We start from the raw sequence: 14,215 nt of genomic DNA, 5'->3' as shown, positions 1-14,215 counted from the left end.
CAAAACCAATACACGGTAAGTGTGAAATACCACATTCAGTATTTTCAACGTAACACACATAACAATTTCCCTCTTCTTACCGCTTAAGCGCCATATTCATTTTACTGCTTTAGGCTTTTAACATATTATTTTTAGAGACGTTTAACATAGTAATAATTATAAATTGGAAACTTACCACTGCAATTTCACCTAAATTGCAATGTTAATTATTGTTTTTAAATACTTGCAAAAATTAAGTAAAGTCTACTACTCCACGAAACTTATTGCATTCCTGATACAAGTAACATTAAGGAAGCCGTGAAAAAATCAACAAGATTCCAGATGCCGATGTTATTACTGCAATATGTTATATAAATAATATTGTTAAAATATTAAAATGAAAATAAATCATTACATAACCTTACCGTTTGTTTTAAGTTCGCATTTATAAACTGGGAGAAAAAAAAATACAGACTTATGTCACGGCCTGCTGGAGCATAGTAAACACAGAAAACATTTTATAGCAACAATGTTGAAGATATTTTGGTTTTCCGAAGTTGCCGTCATTGAACAGAAACCAAGATGGAGATTTCATTGCAACTAATTAGAAATTCGTCTTTCAGGTATGTAATAAACGATCTTCGTACAAAATAATGTACGATACACGAGCGGTATGTTTGTTTTCATGTTCTCGGAAATTAAAAAAGCTCAACTACGTTTCGCTTTTTCAATCTTTTCGTCGAACATGAAAACATCAACATACCGCTCTTGTAACGCATATTACTATTAGGTAACACTGTACACTTATTTTATTTCCGAAATATTTCGCTGTGTGTGACAGAATAGATTACACCATAACTCTCTAATTGGTTAAAATGCAAAATATACTTTACTGCAAGGAACATAGCCTACTTCCTTTCATAGCCGTCTATCTTAACAGACTATCACTGCACATGGATTTGACGTGTTGACCGCACATCTTATTCAGATTCACCTTCTGTAGTGCGGGTGGTATCACAGGTATTTCCGCATCTACAGTTTTCCTATAATCCTTCCAGTTTTACATTTCATAACCTTGCTGTTACTATATGCCGCTAATTTTTTGTATTCGTCTGCCTACTGTATGCACTGACGTTCAGAGATACCTGACTCCTACTAATCGATAGTGATCGATAATTTGTTCGTGTGATCACAGTCTACTACAGACGTGGACAAATTATTAACAAAATTGACGATTTTTATGACAATTCTGTTTACAAAATTTGACTTTTCAATTTAGACTACATTTGACAATTCTGCATATTTCCATCATTACAGTAGAGAGAAATATGCAAAAATGTCAACTGTAGTTTGAATTGAAGAGTCAAGTTTTGTAAAAATATATAATAAAAATCTTCTATTTTGCTAATAATTTGTAAATTAGCAAAAATGTCAACTGCAGTGAAGAGACATATTTTGTAAAAATATAAAACAAAAATCTTCAGTTTTGCTAATAATTTGGAAATATCCAAAATGTCAATTGTAGTCCAAATTGAAGAATCGAATTTTGTAAAGTATACAATAAAAACCTTCAGTTTTGCTAATAATTTGTAAATATGCAAAAATATGAAATGCAGTCCAAATTGAAGAGTTAAATTTTGAAAAATACACAATAGAAATCTTCAATTTGGCTAATTATTTGGAAATACACAAAAATGTCAACTGTAGTCTAAATTGAAGAATCATATTTTGTAAAAATATATAATAAAAATCTTCCCGAATAACGTGTTGATCGAAGTCGTCCACTTCAACTTTACACAAGTCTAATTCTGGAATGAAATAATATGTTTAGTAGAACTATAAGAAAATAATAACTTGCAACAGTAATTCATTATGTCGTTCACAGTACACACACTATTGTAAATAACTATTATAGCAATAATTTCTAAACATTACATAACTATTCTTTCCCGGAGTAATGTGGGGTTCATTCGGTTATAATTCAATATTATTTTTAATTCTCTTCACGGAACTAATACTTTTGCCAGAGTATTTAGCCGCTCTCTCTTATTCCTTAGCAAGAGGTTCCAGCAAATATTTGTTTAATTTTTCCTCCTCGCAACGCTTAATTTTATTATATTTGCGATAATTTCTCTTTCTCGGCTATGGATAACAGCGTTACTTTTTCTCCGCGGTGATGTGATTTCACCATAATTACTACCCTGTGGTTGCTGCTCCATGTTAACACTACTGGTACGCAGTGAAGGAAATAGTTCTATGTTTCTTGACAAGAGATTATGCTGCGGAGCATGCGCAAACAACTCAGTTGGCTCCACCCGCGTTACGCGCTTCCTTCCCTCTACCCCTCTGTCCCCGCTCAGAAGTTTCAAGATAACTTGCATTAATAGTAGACACGTTGTACCGGTGTTGCCATATCTCTAACTCTGATCCTGACGTCACGAAACTTTGTGTCGCTGCTGTCTGCTGTACTGTAACGCACAGTTCCAAACGTCCCGAGAGAGAGAGAGAGAGAGAGAGAGAGAGAGAGAGAGAGAGAGAGAGAGAGAGAGAGAGGTTCACAAGGATGCGTGTTACGGAAGGAAAAACCGTGATTTCATTCACAACTGTTCAAAATCGGACACATGTATAGATGAACTTTTTTCTTCACAATAGTGTCAGGCATCAGATCCTGGAGTATTCTACAATCTGCGTGAATCACCCTGTGAATAGAATGTCTTTTGTATGCAATTTAGAACAAGAAAATTGTCGTCTTATTAATGTGCATAATAAATGATTGAATGTAAGCCTATGTATGTCCTTAAATTATAGTTCAAGAAAATAAACTGTACAGCAGAAAGCACACTGTTCTTTATTAAACTTGCTTGACTTATGGACTAAAACGTGGTTCAGAAAATTATGTCAAATGATTCTGAGATCATTTTATGAATCGCATTTTTCTTCATATGTCAAAGATATTCAACACAGAATAGTTTTATCGCATTCCTGAAAAAAAAAAAAAAAATCTCAGGAGAGTTTTTTTTTTTTTAATTTCCAGCTATATAACAACTTAGATACATCATGGGTCAGTAACAAGACCATCTCTATACACCATTGAAAGACGTACCGGAAATCGAGCTTGGATTTTTTTTTATTTTAGTAGGATATTTTACGACGCTTTATCAACATCTAAGGTCTGAATGTGATGAAGGTGATAATGCCGGTGAAATGAGTCCGGGGTCCAGCACCGAAAGTTACCCAGCATTTGCTCATATTGGGTTGAGGGAAAACCCCGGAAAAAACCTCAACCAGGTAACTTGTCCCGACCGGGAATCGAACCCGGACCACCTGGTTTCGCGGCCAGACGTGCTGACCGTTCCTCCACAGGTGTGGACTCGAGCTTGGATTTATAGCCAGAAATGTTACCAACTAAGATGTCAACGGAGGACTAATTCATTCAGGCATCTGATAACAGCTACACGCACAAAGACGAGTGCGTATACACACACAGGCACGCTGGAACTATTTCACACAGGTGGTTGTGGGTAGATTTGATATTCAGATACTGCGTACGTATTCATTAGTCAAGCTCGAATGCCAACAGAAGCCACACGGCGCATTGTGAAAATGTAATACAGGTTGAAACAGAGTTGTGTAGCTACGAATGAAGATACACTGATAGCGATTGATATATACAGGGACATCATTTTATTTTTACTTGCATTTTTATTGTACCTGCATTTCAGAATGTACTTCACTCTCACCCCTTCACTAATGTCCTTGCTCCCGTCAGACACACAAACTTACGGCCGCTGTTGCATTCGAAGTCTTCAAGCAGTGAAGTAAACACTGCAGTGTATAGTGTGTTTCATAAATATGATTGCGTTTTCTATAGAAGAAAGAACCTATATTAATAATATCGTACTAAAAAATTATATTCAAGAAACGATAAATTCAATTTCAGAGAATATGCTTCAAAATGTTTTTAATAATATGCGTACTGAATTGAAGCCTGCATTGTAATGAACGGCAACCATTTTCAGCAACTTGTTTAAAAATTCAGATTAGCTTTTTTTGAATTGAGGTGGCTAGAAGCAAAGGAATGCTAGTGACATTTGTAATAACATGAGTTAAGTGCATCCAGTGTGAGCAAAAGTATCTAAAATTTTAGTGGCAAAGGGATATTTTAATCGCATCACACATTAAAAATTAATAAAAAATTTCACCGATTTTACGAAAGCTTAAATATTGAAACCCCATTTTCTCAAAAGTAACTTAAGGGCACTTACAGCCCTTTACTTATGACCCCCTCAATTTAATTGCACTCTCTATATTGTATAACATCAATAATTAATATGCTAAATAAAGTAGACATTACATAACGAACATAGCCGCCTGAAAAGTTGAGTTTTTGAAAAAAAATGTTACTACTCTACTGTATTTTGATAAATTCCGTAAAATTGATGATCAAACTGAAAGTCGTAATCTCGTATTTCCCTACAACATAAATGGATACACTACTTTTCTCCCTCCTATACCTAGTAAAATGATTTGTTTACATATTGCACTAGTAACATAAAACTCCTGTAATGGAAGGTGGCAACAGTGTTTCCGAGTATAGCCAGGTTAATGTTAAAAATGTTGGTAAAAATAAAGTGATGTCCCTGTACAATGTTGCAAAGAAAACAGTACCGGTATGTATTTATACAGGGTGATTCAGGAAGTATAACCCAAGCTTTATGAACCAATTCTGTACGTAAGTTTGAGAAAATATGTCCGACAAAATCAATATTAAAGGAACTACAACTGTTGAAGAAGTTGAGAGAAGAATTATGGCGAGAGGGTAGTTAAATTTGAACTTTTTCCCTAACCCATTCACTATTGAATCGGTTTTTTGAGAAACCCCTTAAGTAACGAAATAAAAAGTTTTGGGGAAGCACGAAAAACTGTACATCTTCATTACAGCTGATTTCCCAATTTCTAATAAAGTATTGGTGGCTACTTTCGCTGATAACACTGCTATTCTTGCTTCACATGAAGATCCATCAACAGCATCTGAAAACCTGCGGAATGAATTTAAAGAAACGGAAGACTGGCTAACTAAATGGAGAATACAAGCGAGTGAAAACAAATCAGTTCATGTTACTTTTGGAACCAGAACTGAAAACTGTCCTCCTCTAACACTTTACAACAAAGAACTTCCTGCAGCAGACGATGTTAAATATTTAGGTATGCATTTATATCGCCGATTAACATGGCGTAAACATATTGGAACTAAACGTAAAGAATTAAATTTTAAAACATCAAAAATCTATTGGTTATTGGGACCTAAATCAAAACTGTCATTAGAAAAAACTTCTTGTTTACAAAGTCATACTAAAACCAATCTGGACATACGGAATCCAACTGTGGGGAGCTGCTATCAACTCAAACATTGAAATACTGCAGAGGTATCAGTCCAAAACTTTACGTTCCATTGTCACTGCACCATGGTATGTCCGTAATGATGTCATTCATCGTGACCTCAACATTTCAACTATGAAAGAAGAAATCTTTAAGTTCAGTAAAAAATACCTGCACCGATTAAATCAACATCCGAATCATCATGCATTAAATTTGCTGGATAATAGTCAAACAATAAGAAGACTTAAAAGGACCAATGCTCTTGACCTTCCATTCATTTTTACTACAGCTATTTGAAACATTGTTATTTTTCTTTTGGAGTCATGGGTAACATCTCCACTCATGTCGTATTCTTTTACAATATTTACTTATTGTCTCTTGTAGACAGATTGTAAATGTGGCAGGTGTTAAATAAAAAAAAATCTTGATTACACAACTTTTAACACTGTATCACTTGGGAATATGTATGATAAGACTTTCCTGTGTTAAACTTCAGCGTATCTCGTTTACATGTTTCGACCTATTTATGGGTCATCCTCAGAACTGGTCGTTGTTGGTCTTGGCGCCACTTGTTCTGTTTCCTGTGAGAGTGTGTTGGTGTTTTATAGTGCAGAGTCAAAGAGTGTGTGTGTTTTGAAGTTGAGTTGTGTGTTGAGAATTTCGTTGGGGTGTGTTTTCGTGTGTCTGTATATTTCATATTGTTCTAATGTGTTTATTTTCTGGCTTTCTGGTTGGATGTGTAGTATTTCCATGTCTGTGTTGATGTCTCTGTGGGTGTGGTTAGCATTTGTGACGTGTTCTGCATATGTGGAGGTGTTTTGTAATTTTGTTATGGCTGTGATGTGTTCTTTGTAACGTGTTTGAAACGATCTGCCTGTCTGTCCTATGTAGAAGTTGTTGCAGGTGTTACATTTGAGTCTGTATACACCTGTGTGGTTGTATTTGTTTGTTTGTGTTGTTTGTGTGTTGAAATGTTTTTGTAGAGTGTTATTTGTTCTGTATGCGATGTTGTAATTTAATTTCTTGAATGAGGTTGCAATTTTGTGTGTGTTTTTGTTTTCGCATGTTAGTGTGATGTATTTTTTGTGTTCTTTTGTTTGTGTTGTATTCTTATGTTTTTTGTGATTATGTTTTGTCTTACGTATTAATATTGTCTATTATTTTAGGGTTGTATCCGTTTTCTTGTGCTATGTATTTGATTGTGTTTAGCTCTTCGTTGTAATCCTGTTGGTTCATTGGTATGTTGAGTAGTCTCAACACACAACTCTACTTCAAAACACACACTCGCATTGAATTACAATAAATGCGAAGCAATGATATTTACTTTGTGTCGTCCTGCTAATCCTCCATGCATAAATCTTTCAACCAACGTGATACCGTGGAAGCCAAAGGATGAAGCTGTAAAATATCTTGGAGTGCACTTAGATCGCCGTCTGTCATGGAAACATCACATCAAAAACAAACTTAAATTGGCCTACTCAAGACTCGCTAAATTATATCCGCTCCTCAACAAGAAATCATGTCTAAAGCTACAAAATTGCATGCTACTTTACACATCTCTATTACGACCTCTACTGCTTTATGCCCGTCCTGTCTGGGGAGGAGCTGCAATAAGTGAAATTAAACACATCCAGTCATTTCAAAATAAAGTCCTACGAATTTCACTCAATTCTCCTTGGTTTGTCCGTAACAGCCAACTACACAGAGAAACTGGTATTGACACAATCAAACAGTTTATTCATTCACAAGCTAAGAAGTTTTATAACAACATAGAAAATGTTCCAGGTGCCATCCACTACTCTCTTGGAAGGAAGTCCACATTTCCCACCAGAATCAAGAGCCGACTTCCATTGGACCTCATATTATAATCAAAATTTATCATCACACCAACCTATGTAAATAATTATTTATTAACAATTATTTTTGTTCAGTGAGGAAGCCCAATCTAGGCTGCCCTCAATTCAGTGTCATTATTGTATTTATATTTTATTTAGAAATGATCTGTATAGATCTAAATGCGCTGATCGATCAATAAATTATTAAAAAAAAACACACACACTTTGACTCTACACTATACCACACGAACGCACCCTCACAGGAAACAGAACAAGAGGCGCCAAAACCAACAACGACCAGTTCTGAGGATGACCCTTAAATAGGTCGAAACATGTAAACGGGGTACGTTGAAGTTTAACACAGGAAAGTCTTATCATACATATTCCGAAACAAAAAAGTTTATGCTCGACCATGCCGAAATGTAGTAATTATACACCTAGTAGCAGTCCTTTAATGCATGTCATTAAAGTACACCTACTCATTAAAGTACAGGTGTTCAGCCAATGACAAGTCAGCTTTGTACCGTTATAAAACCTCAGCCAATGACAAGTCAGCTTTGTACCGTTATAAAACCGCAAGTATCGATTATTCTCGGATATGCAATCGAAAGAGAATTAGCGAAAAGTCACGGAGGCTGGAAATCCAATACTGTCGCAGAAGGTTATGTTGTGTTACTATAATAATTAGCGTTAATTATAAATAATATTCAAATAAATTCAATTTGTCATCTCGTTTTTCAATGTCTAATTTAATTTCAATGTTATATCAAAGTTAATATTTAGTTTACTCTCTAGGTTCTTATAGGCTATCAAGGTCAATGTGGACATCTGTTCCTCGGAAAAAATCAATACTTTAGCGTCTCCGCACATCTCACAATTTACGAGGCATTGCTCAAGGTCAGTTAGATACAAATAAAATGAATAATTTCAAGTTAGAAATATGGTCAAGCATAAAAAGTCGTATGAAACTCGCCTATAATGGTAATTAAGAAGCTCGTATGAAAATTATGAAACTCGCTTGCGCTGGTTTCAGAAACACCCATACTCGCTTCTTAATTACTATCATTATAGGCTCGTTGCATAATGTACTATTAAAATAAATGCTTGGGTTAAGAAATGGAATACTTGAAATGGGGAATGTTGGTAAGGTGAGGTGCTTCGAGTGCTGACTGTATCTTATATAGAAATACTTGCGTGTGGTAAATACGATAGCCATCATTACCAACCCGTGGAATGACAGACCCACCCCTTATCCCGCCGGCGACGCATTGCTGAAAACTGCCGCTCAATTAGACCGTCCCGCAATACGCCATATGTTGGATAAGTTTGGAAGCTGCGACAGATGGAACGGTTAAAATTGGAACTTTGCTGGCTGGCGCTGTTTTTACTGATTGCGGATTCAACAGCCCGCCGCCCAATGGGATAATTTAAAGGTAATTGAATTTAAAGTCGTCTTGCACGTTGAATATTATTGCACCTTCAGTTTACAGGCAGGTCTCGATACCTGCAGCTCGCCTTATACAGTTATCACCCAGGATTTTATTACTGCATTCGTAGCATTGAAAGGAAGCCAGTCAAAAGACCAGGAACTTAACGATGTCAGTTGTCAGCAACGATATTGCTTTAATGTCATTCTTTTTTTCTTAGCTCGTTTCTTCATGTATCTTTTCCTTTCTTTAATCTCTATTAATTTACTTTCATTTCACTCCTTGTTGTCGCTTATTCTCTTTATTTTTGCCTTCTCTCTTTATTCTTGCTTTTTCTCTTTATTCTTGCTTTTTCTCTTTATTCTTGCTTTTCCTCTTTATTCTTGCTTTTTCTCTTTATTCTTGCTTTTTCTCTTTATTCTTGCTTTCTCTCTTTATTCTTGCTTTTCTTGCTTTTTCTCTTTATTCTTGCTTTTTCTATTTATTCTTGCTTTCTCTCTTTATTCTTGCTTTTTCTCTTTATTCTTGTTTTCTCTCTTTATTCTTGCTTTTTCTATTTATTCTTGCTTTCTCTCTTTATTCTTGCTTTTTCTCTTTATTCTTGCTTTTTCTATTTATTCTTGCTTTTTCTATTTAATCTTGCATCCTCTCTTTGTTCTTGATTTCTGTCTTTATTCTTGATTTCTCTGTTTATTCTTGATTTCTCTCTTTCTTCTTCCTTTCTTACTTTTTACTTTCCCTTATTCTTGCTTTCTCTCTTCTTGCTTTTTCTCTTTATTCTTCCTTTTTCTCTTTCTTCTTGCATTCTCTCTTTGTTCTTGATTTCTGTCTTTATTCTTGATTTCTCTGTTTATTCTTGATTTCTCTCTTTATTCTTGCTTTCTCTCCTTCTTCCTTTCTTTCTCTTTATTTTCCCTTATTCTTGCTTTCTCTCTTCTTGCTTTTTCTCTTTATTCTTGCTTTCTCTCTTCTTGATTTTCTCTTTATTCTTGCTTTCTCTCTCCTTGCTTTTTCTTTTTATTCTTGATTTCTCTCTTTCTTCTTGCTCTCTCTCTTTCTTCTTGCATTCTCTTTTTGTTCTTGCTTTCTCCGTTTGTTCTTGCCTTCTCTCTTATTTCTGCATTTTTATCTTTATTCTTAGTTTTCTATCATTTTGTATTTCTTTATTCTTACTTTCTTCCTTAGTTTTCCATTTCTCTGTTTTCTTGCTTTCTATATTTGTTGCCCATTTCTTTTTTTATTCTTGCTTTCTCTGTTCGCTTAAGTTTTTAATTTTTTTTTCTGTTTTGTTATATCTTTGATTTTTGGTCCCTCTTAATTCTATTTTCTTTGTTCCTCTTTCTTTTCCCTTTCATCTTTACTGTCTCTCTTTCGTTCTTTTTTCTTTTCTCATCGCCGTTAAATTATGAGCAAATCATTTCTTTCATTTGTAGTATTTTTTTTTTTTCGTATATGTTTCTCTATTTCACTTTACAAATCCATATTTTTTTTCCTTATTTGCTTCATTCTTGCTTCTTTAGGACAATAATATTCAATACAATTTCATTCCTTACTTCCTCTCTTTATTAATTACATTTACCTCCGCAGTTACTGCACTGCATTAGTTCTATTTTCTCTCTATTGTTTACGATCTGCTTTTGTTTTTAAATTATTGAAAAATTTTTTCTAGTTCTCTTAACGTTTATTACAGTCCTCCTCGTTTCGTCCCTCGGTCTTCCATTATTTCTCTCTTTTTTTAAATCTCCCTTCTTTTCTGATGGCTGGCCGCATGTATGGACAACACGAAGGTTGTCATGACAGAAACAAAATGGATTCGTATTCTATGCCACGAAGTCGAAATTGTGCGTATGGCAGTTTGACAGTGCTTATCCCTGCGCTGTCAAACTTGAACCGCAGTATCTGGACGTCCCGAATTGCAGAATATTTCACGCCGAGATTTTCAATTTTGTCAAGTCTTACGCTGGTATCTCTGATTACAGTTAACAATAAATACATCTATGACGTAGACATTTACAAGGCTTTATATTTTTAGAATAGGGTTTAGTATCGGTACGTTACGGGTGGGGGAGGAATCGCAGAAGAAAATGTCGCCCAAAAGTGGATCGCGCCTTTAGGCAGTTTGAGAACGACTGTTATACAGGGTGTATCTAAATTGGTGTCAAATATTTCGGGGACATGTTCCTAACACCAAAACATTACAAAAAGTTCATATGAACATTGGTCTCAAAATAATTTATTTCAGAGTTTCAAGACAAAATTTAATTTTACAAAAATCGCTCGGAGTGGCTTCCTCCTGCTTCGATGTGTCCCCTAAACCTGCGTTACATGCTCTGGCGTGCTCTGTTGAAAATTTCTGGAGTGTTTCGTATTTCGTGAAATCCATTTGGATACGCTCTCACAATATCAACATTAAGTACAGGAGTCGCATAAACCAGAGACTTTAATGTCCCCAGACGAAGAAATCCATTGGATTCAAATCAGGCGATCGAGCAGGCCATGCAATGAATCCCCTTCGACCAATACATCTTTGGGGAAATCGATCATTAAAAAAATTACGAACTATCAGACTGAAATGAGCTGGAGCAGCATCGTGTTAAAACACATTCGTTGGATGACGTCCAGAAGCACATCATCAATTAAATGATGCAAATCATTTCGTTCTGTTCACTCACAGAATACATTTTCTTCTAATTTCTTCGCTCTAAAAAATACAAACAAACAAAAAACCATCAAACAATCAGCGGTCAATGAAGGGACAAATCATTTAATAACTCCCTAACGAATGGTTTTCAGACCCATGTTCTTATTAACGTTTTTAATTGTTTTGATGTTAGAAACACGTCCCCGAAATATTTGACACCAATTTAGATACACCCTGTATAGACTGAACTGAGGCTGAAATATTACTCTCAATAGTGTTACTGGCATAAAGCGACGCAGTTGAACAAATTTGTACAAAGTTTTACGTAAATTAAAACATAAGTAATTTATTTGAAAATTACATTTTAAGTCGGTGATCAACAAGATCTCCCAGCTAGGTCCAATGGACCCGTCGACCAACAGCAGGTGTTGTCCTCCAGACATTCTGGGGGTTGTGTGTGAATGAAGTAGCCACCAAAACGTTAAAATATGGTGTTCACTTAAATCGGCTACAACTTGCCATAGACCTGTTACTAAATCTACGTATTACTCTGTGAAAAGATTTATTAAATCTACATACTTAGACTTCAACAAACAAAATTTGATAACACAATCTCAAGGGCCAAAATGGAACTCTCTACATCTTAATCCACAGTTAATTCCCGATCTACCACGAAAATCGTGTGTAGCTGCATTTAGATTGGCAACAGGCCATGATTGTTTGGCCAAACACCTGCATAGAATTGCAATATATCAGTCCCCTAACTGCCCATTGTGCACCTCAAACCAAGAAATGGATTCGGAACACCTCAAAATCTGTGCTTCAGTGGCTGACCATGATAATACCTTTGAAAAATATTGGAGTGCAAGAGGTCAAATGACTTTATTGTCAAACGCCTGGCATTAGAAAACAACAACAACATTATAAGTTCTGTTTGATGAAGATAGCTAAATATTTCACATGGGTTGATATTACAAAAAAGTGTTCTCAGTTTTCCACTTCCTAACTGACATAAAATATCTCCTCCCCTTTTTTCTAAAAAAAAAAAATCATTATCCAGACTCTTATTATGCCATTAGCCGTACCCGTGCGCTCCGCTGCACCCGTTAGAAATAAATATAAAGTAATTACATAATTAAAATAGGACATTTAATCCAGGGAACATTCGTGTTTGATAGAAGGATAAATCGTTTAATATGTTACTTAATTTAAATTGTGTTTAAAATATTAAAATACGATCATTTTGATCCAGAGACCACTCATTTGGTGCAATGACAATTCCTTTAACATGTTTCTTAATTGTTATTACCAATTATTTTTGGAAAAGCGAAAATTAACAGAAAAATTTTGGCTACAGATTTATTATTATGTTTATATTATATTATATTATATTATATTATATTATATTATATTATATTATATTATGAAAAAGTGTGTTGATAACGGATGTACTCGAATTAGGAAGTTTTTAATTTGTTGTGGGAGCTCTTGAATCTCAGGAGGAACAACTTTTACAACAGCGCAACATAATCTGCTTGGCTCATTACCCAATTTTTTTGCATTGCATTTATTGCATATATCTTTTATGTATTTTAACACGATTCAATTGAGCATAGTTAAAATTTGAATTATAAAATAATGGATTGCTAAGCTAACGTACTATTACTGCATACTAAATCAATACACTCTCGTTGTTCGTTAATTCTCTGAGATAAAAATGAATATGTTCATAAACATTATTATAAGAAATACAGGAAATAAATATACAGAATAACCTATCAAGTTTTCTGTGCATAAGAAGCTATTTTAATCTTACCTGTCCTCAATTCACTCACAAGTTACTGTAATAACATTATAGCATTATGTCCATCCAGAGAAACTACACTTTCCAATGATGAAATAATAATTAATTATACAAATCGGTTAATTTAGCTTCCTATATTACTTCATACAAAGACAGAAACATTGTCTGTAGGCTATGTTTCATAGCTTTCGATTGTTGTGTCCAAGGCCCCTTATAGACGAAGTCATTTGTTTTTTATTTCAATACACCGCCTTAGATGGCAGTTATTTTAATTTTAAAACTCATTTATCTCATTAAATATCAGTCCTATCAAAATTTTTCAGAGAATAAAAGCTTATCAGAAATCGTTTTTAAAGAAACTTAAGGTATGTAACATATTTCACAAAAATTAATAATAAGCGAGATATTTCGATTTATTTAATTCAGGCCCCCTTATAACCCCCCTTTTAAATAATGTATTTTGAATGCCATATAGCCTATAATCTAAGTTACAACGAACTTAATTTATATTCCAATTTTCATCGAAATCGGTTCAGCCATTATCGCGTGAAAAGGTAACAAACATACAGACAGACAGACAGACAGACAGACAAAGACTTCAAAAAAGCGATTTTCGGTTTCAGGGTGTTAGGACCAATTATTTTTGGAAAATCGAAAATCACCAGAAAAATTTCGGCTACAGATTTATTATTAGTATAGATAAGTGCAGCGGAGCGCACTGGTACGTCTAGTAATTAAATAAAAAAATAAATAAAAAAATAAATAAATAAGTAAATAAGTATATAATTAAATAAATAAATAAGTAAATAAATAAATACATAAATAAGTAAATAAATAAATAAGTAAATAAATAAATAAGTAAATAAATACATAAATAAGTAAATAAATAAATAAGTAAATAAATAAATAAGTAAATAAATAAATACGTAAATAAATAAGTAAATAAATAACTAAATAAATAAGTAAATAAATAAATAAGTAAATAAATAAATAATTAATTAAGTAATTAAATAAGTAAGTAAATAACTAAATAAGTAAACAACTAAATAAGTAAATTAATAAATAGATAAATAAGTAAATAAATAAATAAGTAAATAAATAAATAGATAAATAAGTAAATAAATAAATAAGTAAATAAATAAATAAGTAA

At 33.8% G+C, this 14,215-nt stretch overlaps 1 protein-coding gene across 2 annotated transcripts in view; it reads right to left on the bottom strand.

Moving 5' to 3' along the window:
- Positions 1 to 14,215, bottom strand: part of LOC138695094 (C3 and PZP-like alpha-2-macroglobulin domain-containing protein 8) — a 976,398-nt gene that overhangs the window by 360,910 nt on the left and 601,273 nt on the right. The gene's annotated exons all lie outside the window — the stretch shown is intronic.

Source organism: Periplaneta americana, chromosome 2 (assembly GCF_040183065.1).
Source record: "Periplaneta americana isolate PAMFEO1 chromosome 2, P.americana_PAMFEO1_priV1, whole genome shotgun sequence".
NCBI classification, from domain to species: Eukaryota; Metazoa; Arthropoda; class Insecta; order Blattodea; family Blattidae; genus Periplaneta; species Periplaneta americana.
This window is presented reverse-complemented; position numbering and strand designations above follow the sequence as displayed.